Raw genomic sequence first — 16,498 nt, 5'->3', positions numbered from 1 at the left:
TGCCGCCTGTTTCACTCGATTCCTTCGGACCCCTGTTTTCCTGACTTTCTCGCCGCCGTTTACCTTTCCGCTCCGCTCCATTCGCCATTAGAAATCGTTATGCGTTATTGGATTTCGGTTTATTTTCGCTATCTTTCGCCGTTTACGCGAGACTTAGTCGCATCGCTCGGCTTGGCTCACTAATGTGGAGCGATCTGAGCATGAAGTTCTTACTGTGAAGCTCGTGCAACTGCACAGTCGTACTGCTGTATGTGAAAAGTACATCTGTATTGTAACAATTATATAAAAGGATTGAAGCTCATAACAAATTTTTTTTTTTAATTTACGCATAATTAGATGTATGTTTGGTTGCTCAAAAACAGTACACTATACATTTGATCTTTGAAATTTACAAGCAACTCCAATATTAAAATTCAATTATAAAGCAGTCGTATTTTAAAAAATAGCACAAGTGGTCGCGCTTGCACTTTGTGCATTTGTTATGTACATATATTTGTCAAATTTTGCTAAATATCTACATATTCCATACATTTTTTGTCAGCATTATTAAGCAGAAAATTATAACTGAACGCGTTAGAAATCATTTAATCAACTTAAGATCTTCTACGTCAGAGTGAAATATTAGAAAATAAATTTGTAGTACGATAAATTCGCGAGCTTCACATGGCGAATCTTTCGCCCGTGTGCGTAATTTTTTTATTTCTCTCGACGTTTACACGTGCTCCATATTTCGTACGAAGTGTCCTTTTCATTTTCTCAATCGAGTTCGGCAATCACGGTCGATATACCTTCGTGTTTTCTAGACGTCTATTTCGCTTCGGTCATGACTTCGGCCCCGGCTCTCTCGGCTGCATCGTAAGCCACGAGGTGCGCGGCGTAATAAGATCTAACCGTCCCCTTACCCTCCCGCTTTTCCCACCTCCTCCTCCACCTCTTCGTCTTGTCGGATCCTTCTCGTCGGTGCCGCGCGCAGCGGCGGTGTTCGCTCGTTGCTCTCGTTCTATTTCACTCTCTCTTGCGTCCTTCTCCGGCTAGCGGAATTCTAACGGAGCCGCCGCGGTCGTCGTTCGTTGTTGCGTTTGGTGCACAGGCCTCTTGCAAAAATTCGCTCGCCAAAATAAAATTTCCACCGGATTGCGGAACGTGAAATCTGGATAGATAACATTTCTGGAATGAAACAGCTTTGGGAAAATATTTGAGAAACTTTATTTACATCGCAAAATAATTGTTTTTCCATATTAATACATTCGTACGTTGGACAACTCGCTGAAGCAGTTATCAAAAATCTTATCGCTCTTTCATTTTTCTCTACTTTTTGGAAACAAATCTAATCATATTCCGATATCCCAAATTTCCGCTCCATCTTACATTCTCACTTTCTCTACGATAAAACGTTCTTATCGTTGTTAGATTTTTGAAGGGATGAATATCGATATCACCGTTAAGTGAAGATGCAGTGTGGAAAGTTTCGGAAACAACGCGATATAAGAGCTGTGCGAGAGAAGGCAGCTTTACGATATTCCACGGGCCTCTAAGCGCGTCAGTGGGTACGTCGACGCTTCCACGTACACACAGAGAGATCTGTGTACGGACACACGTACACGTGCGACACGCTCACGCGGCTTGGTGTAGCGCGCGTATTATCTGTCTGCAGCTACGCCAAGAGAGCGCGAGACCTTCGGCTCTTTTGCCAGCCCTCTCGGCTCTCTCTCGTATTACGTTCGCTCCTCTGTTTCACTTTGCTCGTGCTGGCGGTCTCTCTCGCTGCTTCGCCAGCGGTAAGAGTTTCTTTCTCTTGTCCGCGTCTCTTTCCCCCTTCCATCCATCTCTCTGAGTCGCTCCCTCTCGCTCCTACATTTGGCCGCGTAAAATCCTCTCTCCCTCTCTCTCTTTTATATATGTTGCACGCTGAAGCTTTGGAATAATCTTCCAGATGAACATCGTAATACGCCTTCTGTGCAGTAGCCTGTAGGATAAATGTTACTCAAAATTCCTGCATAATAAATTTTGTTTCTTATTCAAATCGTATATCAATATCAGATATTAAGCGGTCGCGCCGTCAAAGAATATCTTGCACTTTTCTTTTGTTTATGCAATAGCGGCAGCGCGGTAATTATGTAAGTGTGGAGTCATCGATTGATTTCCTGCGACACGAGTCTGTGAACTATTTGTGCATAGTTTTATTATATACGTGGCTATTTATATCGTTAATCTGATCTCAGCTTATATTAATAAACTAAATGCCTCTCTTACTCTCCGTTGCATATAATTCCCCTTTTCCGGTTTTATTTGAGCGCTTCATCCAAACAAAAATATCAAATGTTACTTGTGTTTCTCTTGCTTTTTTGTGCTTTTTAAATTTCATGTGTACTTTTGTCATAAATGTAACTTCTATTATCCGCATCTTTTATATCTTACCTGTACCTTTCGGCAAATGAGATATTTACTCTCTCCTCAGTGCTTTTTCTTCACCGGCCGGCACTTCAGAGCCGCGATAAAGAAACTCTTGTTTTCGTCTTGCTCGTTTGCTCGACCGTCTCTCTCGCTTTCACCGCGATGCGATGAGCTCCTCCGTTTGTTGTAGGATTCACGGGCCGACATGCAGCGATGACAGAGCCGAGTGTCGGTCTCATAACGCGAATATCTAAACGGCAGAATCCAAGAGTTTACGGCTAATATTCATGTGTGACCGCCGCTCATTAAATATGCAAAGTTTGCGAGCGTTCGTGAAGAAAGTCAGTCAACGAGCCGCTAAACGCGCCAGTCCGAACTTTGTACTTTTATTTTTAGCTGGCGTTTTAGCGCGCGCCACAAAGAATCGCGTTTGCATGCGAAATACTTTCATCGTCCTACTGATCTTGGCCAGCTCGAAAATCGTATTCTCTATTAGTCGAACCTTGCCTCTCTTGAATCAATTTTGCGATTTTAATCTGCGAAGTGTACTCAAGAGATTGTTCTAGTTTAAAGATCATTTTTTAGGTTTAATTCGGAAAAATCGAAAACACATCTTATTTTGGGATTAAATTTTAAAATTTTATGCTTGTTTGCGAAAGAGCTTTGTATTCGGCGTAATTTATCGCGCTATCGGCTGTCTTATGCGACGAAATCCACGAAAGATTCGCAAAACGTGACTCCATTTTCCTTTTACGTATGAGAGAACTTTACGGCTATATTTCGCACATCTAGATATCTCGTCGTTTGCAGAAGTTTGGCGTCTTTCATGCCTTTTTATGCGAAGTAAACGGACACGAAGCCTGCCGAAAGCAGTAGGAATTGTTCAGATATCCCGAATTGTTTCATTGTAAATTCTAGATGGTAGAAATGTTTCACGATTGCACTTTTCGCTTCGAAACTCTCCGATGAGAATGCTGAAACGTATAGATACTGTCTAAGTAAAATAGTTCTTGGTGTAATGAATGAAGCTGTATGACGAATCATACGCGCAATCAGTGTTTGTTGTAATCGATCTCTTATTTGACAGATGACAATGTTGATACTTTGACTGTCAAAGTGTAAGAATGACGCCTTTTCTTGGCAATTACATTTGAGCGAAGAATTTATTTTAATCCGCATCTGTTTATTCGTGAATAATGTGAGTTGAACGATAAATAAGAGTTTTAACTATATGTAAGCGCTGTTGCCATCAAGGAAATGTAAATGTGATTTGCATAAGATTGCTTCGATAATCAGCGTTAAGTGATTCGTGACGCATTGCTTTCAAATAATTTCTACAAAATATATTTTTGTCGATTTACTTTTTGATCAAGGTATGGATTTCTTCGTTGCGGTAGGTTTTTCAGGGAGCGGAGGGAAAGAGAAATGTTTCGATCAAGAGGCGTATCGATCGAAGAAGTCTCTAGAGCAGGAGTTTCAGATACAATCGTTTATCGTGGGAAGTTGAAGTCGCGATGGAGATTGTCTTTGGAGTGCCTGCTTGTTTACACATCTGAATTCGCGCCCGGTGCCTGTATATTTAAGAAAATTACATTAATTTATGCATAAGCATAGTATTGATACACTATAAAACTATATTTATGATTGTCTCTATAATGTAAAATTTATGAAATAAGTATTTTTAACAACATACGTTTATTTTTCGTACATTGAACTGTGATTTACTCTATTTCTAAGATGCTGAGCTTCGTATTATTTTAATTATAAGAACAACAGGCTCACCATCGCGTACAGGATACAAAATTGTAAATTAAGCAAGCCGGTTACCAACCCAGAATAATCCGATATGTCTGTCAATAAAATTACGAAAAATATTAAAAGTGGCGTAAGAGACACTGCATCTCGATATTGAACGCAATGAAGACATTTGGCAAGCGAGGTGAACTCACTCGCATCTCGCGGAAATAAAAACAAACTCGATTAATGATGGATCGGGAAAAGATCGAGAACAAACCCACCAAGCCGGTCCCACTAATCCTACGGGAACGATTCGTCATGATCGTCAGTCGGTCGTCTGGTTGGTTGAGCCGGCATGGAAAGCCATTGTTACGCTTCTATGAGTGGCACCCGGCGGTCGTCTTGCCCTCTCTTTCTCTCTCCCTTTCGGCCGCAGCTCCCCCATTGCGAAGCCGTGAGCGGAACGAGGAGAGATCAGGAGAGAAGGGAGGAGAAAGGGAGATGGAGAGAAGGGAATGGAAGACAAGAGACGGAGACGCTTATAATTACCTAGCTTTTATGTACGCGAGAAAGGGCTCGCAGTCAGTCGTTCTTTTTTCAGCTTCTGCGTTCACTCGCTCACCTTCTCCTCGCCGCTCCTTCTTTCTCTTCCCTCTTTCTCTCGCTTGCTTGCACTGCTCGCGGCCTCGCGCGCGCGTTTTTCCTCTTTTTCTTTTTCTTTTTTTTTTTTTTGCGCGCGCGCTCGGCCCTCTTCCTCCCATGGCTGGAGCTGGAGCAGCGATGCGTCCGCACACGAGAACGCGCGCGTGACGAACACGAACACGGACGGACGGACGGACAGGCGCGCATGCATACCGGAAAGCCGAAACGAAGTGCACGCGAGTGAACGAGAGAGTTAAGTGACCCGACTCGCTCTCACGTGACCTCCTCGTGCAATGAGCCGCGCGCTCGTTCCAGCCTCGTAACTCCGATACATTTCTGTCATTTTCTCGCCCCTTTACTCCAGATTTTATCCCGCCTCCCGCTCCGCGCCGCTTTTTTTTGCAGATATATAAAATTCAGTTCACCGCGTCTGATCGTACGTTTTAATGGTTTCATGTTGACATTCGAGCTGTGAAGCGGGAAATAGGATTATACAATATGCACGCATCATTTTACTTGCATGCTCTTTAATTTTCTTGAGCGTGGCGCAATGTTTTCGCCAATCCCTGTTAAAGATATATTCTACAGGATAATATTGGCAAGTGTTGAATTATGTCATTTTAATTAAGTTTGATGATATCTGCACTCTTGTGATGGTATAATCATCTGGTGTTTGATACCATCGTATCTTCGACACCATCGAGCCCAGTTTCGAAGGCTGCTTTGCTGTTGCGGTACAGGTTTCTTCGACCGGTACCGGCATACAGCTGAGTATCGTATCGCTTAATGGAATGATGAGACAGACGGGCTGTCTGCGGTTTCACTGACAGACAGTCACAGTCCGACTGACTTGGCTTACGAGCTGTGCACGGGGACCACCGGAAGCGGCCCATCACCGCCCCACATTCTCGACTTCCGCTCCCGCGCTCTTGCCCGCTCGAATCCCGACTCCTTTTTACGTCTTTCCTTGCTGCCTTTGTCAGATACAAATTAAGTAATATCAATTTTAAGAAATTACGTAATCGCGATTACAAAGAAGCTTGCAGTCGCGCAAAGATTATTGCAACGTATTTTCCTCGATCGTCTTTCCTCGGTTTCGTTCTGTAAGATGTCAAAAGAATTTTTATTTCGAACCTTCGCGAAGCGACAACGATTTAATTCGCAAATTCTGTGTAATTTGACAACTAAAGATCGGTCTTTGTCGATCTTTATTCGGTAAAATTACACAGAGTAATAAATGATTAAGTAATTTGAAGTATTTTAGGAACATAGATATTTTGAGAAGAGATAGAGAAATGTGAAACCGATGTTTTCTTACCTAAAATTTCTCACAAAATTAATCCATTAGACATTTTATATTGAGAAATGATTATACGAATTACATTTCGCAAATGTAAATAAATAATAAAGCTCTATTTTCTGAGTGATTGCGCAAAATGGCGTCCTTTTAGTAGAAATTTCATATAATTTCTATTTGCCGAGGAAATTAATATCGCAAACTTTGAAAAACAAACTGTGAATATAAAAAAGTCTTTTTTTGTTTGTTTGAAACACCGTATATATGAAGAAAAAAGTAGGTTATGACAAATACGGCGAGACGGTACGCAAGACGGACTGCGGCAAGTCCCGAAAAAATGGCGGCCCACGCGCGCCGGCGACTCCCACGTCTGGACCGCTCGAAAATCTACGCTGTGACTCGCTCGGGGCTTCGGATTCGTCTTAACAATATCGCATTGGCTTGCGCCAACGAGTGTCTTTTGGAACGTCTCCAGGTGCAGCGTGTTTCCTCGCTTAGCCGGCCGTGGCGACGTGAACAAAAAACGGTCTCTAATTTGGGAACACCACGTTCCACGCGCGCAATGTTGCCGAAAATAATAAAGTATTCTCGTGCGCGAGAATAATGTGATCTACATACGTATCGTACGAGAATAGGCCTTTGTGTTTGCATTAGCATAATCAACAGCTTTATATTGATTTTTATTTGCCTAGAAAATGCAAACATATCCGCCATTCATGCAGCTGTGAAATGCTAATCGTATTAAAACATTCAATTTTTATTTAAATAAGAATATAAAGATATGTTGATTAACTCGATACTTCTGCAATATTTCTGTATTTGAAAGAATATCGCGTATTCCTCTTTACATATTTTAAAATTAATATTATATATCTTTATATATTTTTTAAATTCTTCGATAAAACCAAGTAATTTCATCTAACTTTGATAACTTTGATAACAAAGTTAAATTTTTATAACGAATTTTTAGGCGATAAAATCCTTGATTTATCTCTGAATTATTAAAAACGCGAATCTTCCCGCAAACGTGGTGACTGTGTCGACAGGTTAAACTCTGGCTTGATAATCTGAAACGAAAATCACGATGATTCCGCCACCGTACGTATCGTCGCAGTAATGCGGTTCTTAGCCAGCCGTTCTCGCAAATTACGCGTATTACGGGATCTCGCCGAGTGATCTATTAAAGTTTCGGCGATCCGCCTTCCAATCATACGCGAAGTGGTCGTCTTAATGGCGCATTATCGCAGGTTCGGCCGTGGTATCGACCGCGATCTTGGCCAAGCTGCTAGCGTAAAGATGGCGACGTCGGTGGGCGAGATTAACGAGGTGGCCCCGGGGTGAAATACCTGAAGGCGAGAAGCCGCTCTCCGGCAACGTGCCGGCACAATAGCGTAACGTAAGGGAAAGCCTCACACACCGAGCAGGTGTACCTGTCTGCCTGGCTTGCCGGGTAACCGGTCGATACCTCGCTCCGATTATAGAGGAGCGGCCGACACTGAATTCTGCATGAGGCTTTTGTTCCGCTCTCTTTCGCCACGGCCAATCGGATTTTCTATTTTCGCGCCCGGGGAGACAATCATTTACCCTCACCCCCTATCTCGGCTTGCTCCCCCTCCGCTCTTCTCATTCCACCGGTTTAATCACGGCTACGCGAAAGTTAATTGCGCGCGTAATGTTCATGGCGTGTGCGGCGTTTTTACATCGGTCGAGAAATCTTGCGTGCTACCCCGACGGCGAAAAACGATGAAATATATAAAATTGTAAATTAATAAAATTATCTCTCTCTCTCTCTCTCTCTCTCTCTCTCTCTCTCTCTCTCTGTCGTTTTGCCCCAAAGGCAGTGCTAACTATTACAGATATGGGTCTAATAATTTTTGGATTTTTATTTGACGCAATATGCATAATGAGACGTAAGATTATAAATGCAGTTTAAGCATTTTATTTAAGCGCAATGAGGTATCTCTATGTGATATTTTCACGAACTAGATAATCTGAGATCTTAGATTTACGAGAGATACTAGATAATCAGTGAAAAAAAATTTGATCGTAATTATATTAATAATTTAAATTTACTTTTGCTATATAAGCAAGCGGATAGCATTCTCTGCCACGATTATAGCTTACAAGTCGCACACATACGCTTATCGCGGTAAACTGCAGTAAATGCAAATAGCAATAAAGGAAATGGTACACACCAGTAACGCTTTCTTTTCATTGTCAACGCAACGCACACGTTTAATGAGCATTATAGCGTTAATAGCTTGCTAAACATGAGTCGCGCGGTATGCACATATTCAATGAGAATCGGGATATCCGACATCCGATGCGTCCCTTCACGATAATGAGGGTCGTACCTTCATACTTTCACCACGCGTTTAATTAAGGTGCAAAATATCGCTGCTATTCGGTTTTTTTACATTTACTGTACAGATTTCATTGAATCTTAATCTTTTATCTTATTTCCAAAATGGAATATCAGAACATGATGGCTTCTGTGATTTTGGAAGATGAAGGAATTTGGAAGCTGCTTTCATCAATCATTTAATAGTAATACAAATAAAATTTTTGACAATTTTATGAAAGTTAGATTACATTTAGATGAAAATTATATTTGTTAGTCTTTTTGAAATGTTATACAGGGTGTTTCAGATCAAACGCAGGTCCTTGAAGAGGTGGATAGATCTCGATAACGTGAGTAAAAAATGTCCGTACAAGAAAATTGTGAGGTCAGTAGTTTTTGAATAAAATGCATTTGAAGTTAACCAATCACGGGGTTCGCATTGTGCGCCGTCAGAAGAATTTATTTCTTATACACAAGCGATTGTTTAAAACAATTGAGTTTTATTTTAATATCTACTAATATGATAATGTTAATAATAATTTCTAAACAATATGTAATTGATGTGGCAGAATTGTATTGCAAACGAGAATGATTCATGCCGCGCTGCTCCTGACGGCGCGAAATGCGAACCCCGTGATTGGTTAACTTCAAATGCATTTTATTCAAAAACTATTGATCTCACAATTTTCTTGTATGGACATTTTTTACTCACGTTATCGAGATCTATCCACTCCTTCAAGGACCTGCGTTTCATCTAAAACACCCTGTATATTGCATAGTATTGCGTAACATTAATGAACAAGCTAGATTAATGAATAAAATAATAGAATCATAAAATATTTAATAAATAGTAAAGTTCAATCGGTCGAGTGATTTCTTTCAGTTAAGTTGCAGGCAGGGAACGATACATATCAATAGAATCATTGAGCAGCGCGATACGCCAATGGACTTCGGTGTGCAAACACTTTCGAATGCTGGCAATCAGTGACGTAATCAGATAGCAGCATGAATATTCATGAGAGCATGCGTTCTGGCGCGCCCGCGCACACTTATTAGCATAACTCGTCCGCTTTATCCATTAGCCATTAGTCGGAGACTAAGTAACCGTGCTACTGCGCTTAACTGCAGTGTCCAATTAATACGGCCAAAGGCATAAAGAACGTCCTTGATCACGTACGCAATTTCGGTCTTTCTTCCTTTTTTTTTCTAAACAAAATAAAATGTAAGAATAAGATGTGGAATACATACAAAATTTAGTTCAAGAATTGCGAAATATATAAAAAAGCGCTCTTTTGTAGTTTCAAATTAATTGGTGCTTTATCTAATCTTTATCTTCACATATTCAGCGGGTATAATTCATAAAAAGTAGATACGAAATTATGCAGAGAGAAAGAGAGAGAGAGAGTTAATTTATATTATAAAATATTTACGGTATTTTATTATTATAGTCAACGTTTAAAATTCTATATTCTTTGCCAGATTTTGTCTCGACGATTTTTGGCGACAATTCGTGTAATTTAACTTTAAACTTTTGCATTTTTTATTTGATCATATAAAAATAAATTGTCTGCGTAAATGCATAATTAATATATTTTGTATTATTTATTCATATAACACGAGATGCATCATAAAATAATATGAACTAGACTCTGTGTTATATATAATAAATAGATGAAAATAATTCATCGATGTAAGAATAATTTGCGACGATGTAAGAATAATGCATAGCGCGTTTGTTTTAATTGAAACATAATTAGATAATCACCATGATCATGAGACTTATTGCGCAAAATTTATTTTGTAGAATAAAGGCGACGGAATCGAGTACAAACGAACGAGGGTCCTGCGTTTCATGTGCATTTCTCTTCGTCGAAATAAATTTTGTGCGTAAACAAACGTCATGTGTGTGGAATCAAATTATAATTGTTATGGAATGTTAATTAGTAAGTATGGTCTTGATTACTAATCTTTTAACATTCGTAAAATCAATCACGTTAATCATGTCAAATTTACGAACATCAATGCGAGGTTGCTCCGTCTTTAAAACATTTTAAACTTTGCATTAAATTTTAACTCTAAATTTTTAATTTTAGCATTTAAAAGTATCAAATCGGGTGATTATCGTGAAATATTGGAGTGTAAATCGTGATTATCAGTCTTTCGATAGTCGTGTACTCAATCGCATTAGTCGTATTATATTGCTTGTTGTATCATGAAGTATTGATGAGTAGTTGTCACGTTTCTCAAATATTTTAAATGTATCACGTGACGTCAGACGTCACGATGTCTATCATTTCGTAGTTCAATGGCGGACGTGTCGAACGCGAGCGAGTGTCGTTCCGTTTCGCGTGCGTTTCTTCTGATTACAAAGTGGATTCCGCGCTTAAATAAATGTCGGACGGATTGAATCTAGCGACGAGCAATCGGTGTGGTGTGTTAATCGCGATGATCTGTCTTTCGGCATTCATACATTCGATCGTGTTAGTCGCATTGTGCCAAGCGTTACTTGTCGTCTTAGAAAGCATCGGTACGAAGTTGTCGCGCCTCTTAAATGTTTCAAACGTATTACGTGACGTCACGACATCTATTATTTCGTAGTTCAATGGCGGTGGTATCGGACGCGAGTGAATGTCGTCTCGTTTCGCGTGCGTTTCTTCTGATTACAAAATGGATTCCACGCTTAAATAAATGTCGGACGGGATGAATCTAGTGACGGGCAATCGGCGTGGAGTGTTAATCGCGATGATTTGTCTTTCGGCATTCATATATTCGATCGTGTTAGTCGTCGCCGTGCCAGGCGTTACTTGTCGTCTTAGGAAGCATCGGTACGAAGTTGTCGCGCCTCTCAAATGTTTTAAACATATTACGTGACGTCACAATGTCTATCATTTCGTAGTTTAATGGCGGACGTGTCGAGCGTGAGCGGGTGTCGTTCCGTTTCGCATGCATTTCTTCTGGTCTCATAGGAAAATCCGCGCTTAAATAAATGTCGGACGGGTTGAATCTAGTGATGGGCAATCGGCGCGGAGTGTTAATCGCGATGATTTGTCTTTCGGCATTCATATATTCGATCGTGTTAGTCGTCGCCGTGCCAGGCGTTACTTGTCTTAGGAAGCATCGGTACGAAGTTGTCGCGCCTCACAAATGTTTCAAACATATTACGTGACGTCACAATGTCTATCATTTCGTAGTTTAATGGCGGACGTGTCGAGCGTGAGCGGGTGTCGTTCCGTTTAGCATGCATTTCTTCTGGTCTCATAGGAAAATCCGCGCTTAAATAAATGTCGGACGGGTTGAATCTAGTGATGGGCAATCGACGTGGAGTGTTAATCGCGATGATTTGTCTTTCGGCATTCATATATTCGATCGTGTTAGTCGTCGCTGTGCCAGACGTTACTTGTCGTCTTAGGAAGCATCGGTACGAAGTTGTCACGTCTCTCAAATATTTTAAACGTATCATGTGACGTCGCGACATCTATTGTGCGTCGGTTAGTTCGTAAAATAATGGCAAGGGTGTCATGCGCGAATGAGTATCGTCCCGTTTCGGGCGCGTTTCTTTTGGTTGCGAAGTGGAATCTGCGCCTAAATATATATCAGACGCGTCGAATTGCGTCGGCCAATCGGCGTGGAATACTAGTCGCGATGATCAGTCTTTCGGCATTCATATATTTGACCGCGTCGTGTGCCGAGCGTTACTTGTCGTCTCACCGAGCATCGGTACGAAGTTGTTTCGTCTTTCCGATGTTTTCATCTCGTGACGTCACGAGACTTCGCGCGCTGTGATCATTTCATGAGACAATGGCGAAGGTCAGACGCGAGTGAGTATTATTTACGTTTCGTACGCGTGAAGTAAAATCCGCATGTAAACAAACATTGGGCGACTTGAGTCTCTAATAACGGTGTTGTGCTTATTAGTCCGTGCAGTCGCAAATATCAGTCTTTCGATGCTCGTAATAACTTCGTCACGTCGTGTCGGATATTGTTTTGTCGAATCGTCGAGCATCGATGTGAAATGTCACATCTTACGGGTAATTTAGATAGATCGAGCAAAGTGGATCTTCGCGTCGTCGATCGTCGGACGGTTGTTGTTTTTCACATTATTTAATACATAATCGGTCGATAAAATGATAAACGTAAATCTATTATCAGCTGTATCGCGATTTGAATGTTATATTATTAGATGTATTTTATAGATGATGATTTCGTGTTTCACGTTTCATGCTCCGTGCTCTGTATTCCGCGTTTTGCGTATTGGGGAATAAAACATAGCGTAATGATTGTATCGCGTATGGTTGTTAATTCGCGATTTCATAGGTCGACTCGTATCCGTGTGAGTGTGATCAGTGACATAAAAGTGCTTAAAAGAATTGGACAACATCTAAAAGATATCTTGGTTGAAGCTACAGTGAAAGCGACGACGTGATGGTAAGTATTTAACATTTAAATATTCTTACATTTTTATTCTTTATTTTAGTTTTTTATGCTTTTATTATCATTATTTCCTATTATTCTATCACATTGTAACAGCAGAATTTCTCAGAAATATTAAAAGTAAATTATATAACTCTAAAAATATGCAATTTGCTGATACAAAATGTGCTAATACTGGTATTTTAATCAAAGCTAAATAATAAAAGTCTTTAAAATTGACATAAAAATGGTAATGCAAAATGACTAGTTAAATATTAATTATATAAATTCTCTTACAGGAGCAATGCGACACAAGCAAGGAAACAACATTGACACACAGCACAACAATGAGATAACAACAATACAGCAGTACAAGCAGTGAGGCAGTATAAACAGACGGTGATGCAATAATTGGTGAGTGAATTAATTTATTATTTTATTATGTGCGATAATTTTGCATTATGAGATTGCGAAACGCGCTTTATTATTTTCGATGTTTGATTGTCTTATGATTTAACAATGGAAAGAAAAACACGTGTTTACCCGTTCGTAGTATGTTCAAGAGAGAAAGAGAGAGGGAGAGAGGGAGAGAGGGATTTGTTATACCTTATAGATACATAAGATGATTCGCTAAACATTTTACAAACATATTTTTATTTTCTTTGCATGAAAAGTAATTTGATGCGCTAATAGATACCTACTGCATACCAAAAGAAAAATTTTTATAATTGGTATTAATTTTATTAATATTATTTTTTTCTCTAATGCGCTAATCGAAATCAATTTTTCTTGTATAGTGGTAATGTAAATTTTTCAGTAACGCGTTGCGCGCTTTTTCGATTGCCTCATTAAACATCGAATGTTGAAGGATGATGCCGTGAGTGCACTTGTTCATGTAACAATTTTGTTTCTGGTTTGTACAAAATTTCGTTTCTTAATTTTATTTATTTCTGCAAATAATTTCAGATTTTCATGTATATTTTAGTACAACTTTTATGAAATTGTATCAATTTTGAAATTAATATGTTTTAGCAATTAATGTGTAATTATGATGTTGCAATTATTTTTTCGCAATCTCGCATTGTTGAGAGGGAATAGAGCTCGCGATATCTCTATTCACACTTTAGAAATTGTATTTACAATGTTAATTTATTAATATGCAATTAGTTATCAATATTCAGTTTGTTTAATAATCGTAAATTAATTCAAATTATTGCACTACTATTAATGATTAACATTAATTAAACGACATTAATGAAATATTTAATAAAAACTTTAAATTTTCAACAAAAACCTCAGCTACATTTTACGAAAATAATCGCGATAATGAACGTCACGAGGGGTTGCGATGGCAAGTGGCACCCTTCGTTACATGAACAAGTGAGAATAATTAAACTTTAAAAATGTTCTTCTTCAACGGATTTAATACGGGTGTTTTCGCATTTTCGTAATCAATCTCCACATCTTTCTATTTAACGCATTCCTTTGTTATTCTTCGTTCTTTTATGGTTTCCTGGATGTCGTTGTTCCAAGTAACGAAACATATCATTTAGGGTTCGGCTTTTTTATCTCCGTTGTCTGGAGAGTGAGAGAAAGAGAAGTGATAGAGTTGAAGAACGAGGCGTGGCTTCGACACGACCCCATAGCGTTTTACCGTAGCCTTTTAATTCGGCGCATAACGCGACTCGATAACGACTCGCGATTCTCCCCCACGGGAGTTGTTTTTCACAGTGTAGCATTTCTTCCGGGATCGAGGAATACTTTAAGTATTTTAGTATTGCATATGTTTGATATTTTTTACTTCGCGATATTTTTACTTATAAATGACGACTTAACTGAAGTTACTCCGCCGATGTTCCATGCTCTTCCTGAGCCTTTTTCCTCTTCTCAATCCTCTTTGCAGTTCTTCAAGGTACTCACACGTGTTCGCGACGCAAATACAAAAATTGCATGATATTTTTAAAGGGCACTCTCGATGCATACTTTGTCATATTAGGACAAAAGTAAAACTCGTACGGATTGCACATTTGACACTCTGTCGTGTCCGTAACAAGTACCGACAGAAAGAGTGAGATTAAAAACTACGGAAAAATGCTCGTTCCGCAACGAGGTGTCACCTGTTGAATCGTTCCGTTTAACGGAACGTGCATTTCTCTGGAAATTATATTGCTCTGCAACGCGAAAGGAGGATCATGGAAAAAGAGCATAAAAAAGAAATAAAATAAAAGAAAAAATACGGGCAATAAACTTCCGCCCGGACCCCCTAAGTGGGCGATCGCATGAATCGTTTTGACAGTGAGGTATCACCAAGATAACGTTCAAAGATATTTATCATAGCCGCCTTTTCAGTCTTTTCTTACCAGGTAGATTGTGACCATTTCTTCTTGACCACCTTTGGAGACATATCTTTTTTTCACCATTTGATTGTTTGATCTGTTGATAATTTAAAGTGTACAGTGATATGCAGAATTGATTTGTTGGAGCTTATATTATCTGTTGATTCTTGTCTAAGATTCCAAAGAAATTTTAAGAAATCTTAGAATTCTAAGAATTCTAAGAATTTGCGATATTCCAACAATCTTATTCATTTTTTGTTAATGCAATATATTTATTTGCTTAAAAATGATTTCAAGATTTCCATTTCTATTTTAATTTATCGCTATAGAATGTACAACAAACGTAGTTTTAAATAAATGAATTTAACGTTTATTTATATTATTTTCTTGGTTAATACTAAATTGGAATCTGTTAAATTCTATTAGATTCATAACAACAAATTAAATTTCCTGACTTATGCAGGAGTAAGTGCGAGAGAGACAGGTTTATTTTCTTATTTTTATCGGGTATACCGCGATTTGATAAATTTGATTCGTATACACGCGTTAAGAGAAAGCAATACACAAACACACACACCATCCTCTCCGATTCGTCTAGTCCCCTCCCCCCTCGTATCTCCGCCTAGCGTTGTATTCAGACATCCAGCAGCGATGGAGGGTATGTTCCGATGTATGTATTGGCATGCTGAAACACGGGGCGCGTTCGAAGCGCCGGCAGCCGTCGGGATATTGATTTACAATGCTTACTCCGCTCTATAGCGACTCCCATAACTACAGGGCTCTCCGCGTCTCGCTCCCCCGCTTCTCGCACCCTCTCTCGCTCGCACACGCTTCCGCTCGCACCCCGTTCTCTCGCTCATTTCTTCGCCGTGCTCTGCCGCTCCTGTTAGCGATTACCAATACCGCTGCCCATACACTGTCGTTTTCTCTCCCTCTTTTCCTCTTTCAGAGATTCGTCGAATCGGTGCGCGACGACGACCCACGACCTGAAAAACGCGTAACCACGACGCTCGAAATCGTTTTTTTGTGAACACTTCGGGAATTATAGATTTGGGAAAAATTGTACGGCAGAAATTAACGGTACCGTAAGTGTCATTTTCTTCGACGGTAAAAATTCCTAAGCCCGACGACCAGTTAACAAAAGATTTTGTCTTTACAGGTTGTATATAATAGGAATTATATTTAAAAAGTATTCTTATAGCTCATAAAAGATATTCTTTTACGATACATCATGATCCTCAAAACTGCAAGTATACGAAAACAGAAAAGTGCTTAGTATTATAATAAAACTTATGATTTATTACGGTGTGCTGAGTTTTATCGATATGCGAACATAATCTT

At 39.6% G+C, this 16,498-nt stretch overlaps 1 protein-coding gene across 3 annotated transcripts in view; it reads left to right on the top strand.

Moving 5' to 3' along the window:
• Positions 1-16,498, top strand: part of LOC105679130 (ras-related protein Rab-37-like) — a 155,503-nt gene that overhangs the window by 9,668 nt on the left and 129,337 nt on the right. The window contains exons 3-5 of one of the 3 annotated variants that reach the window (XM_012378972.2): positions 10,216-10,354; positions 12,726-12,836; positions 13,121-13,235. The gene's annotated coding sequence lies outside the window, so the exon portion shown is untranslated. Of the gene's footprint in view, positions 1-10,215; positions 10,355-10,999; positions 12,837-13,120; positions 13,236-16,498 lie in introns of those variants that run through there. The other 2 variants (XM_012378973.2, XM_067348648.1) reach the window with 2 other exon arrangements.

The sequence above is a fragment of the Linepithema humile genome, chromosome 2, assembly GCF_040581485.1.
Source record: "Linepithema humile isolate Giens D197 chromosome 2, Lhum_UNIL_v1.0, whole genome shotgun sequence".
NCBI lineage: Eukaryota > Metazoa > Arthropoda > Insecta > Hymenoptera > Formicidae > Linepithema > Linepithema humile.
This window is presented reverse-complemented; position numbering and strand designations above follow the sequence as displayed.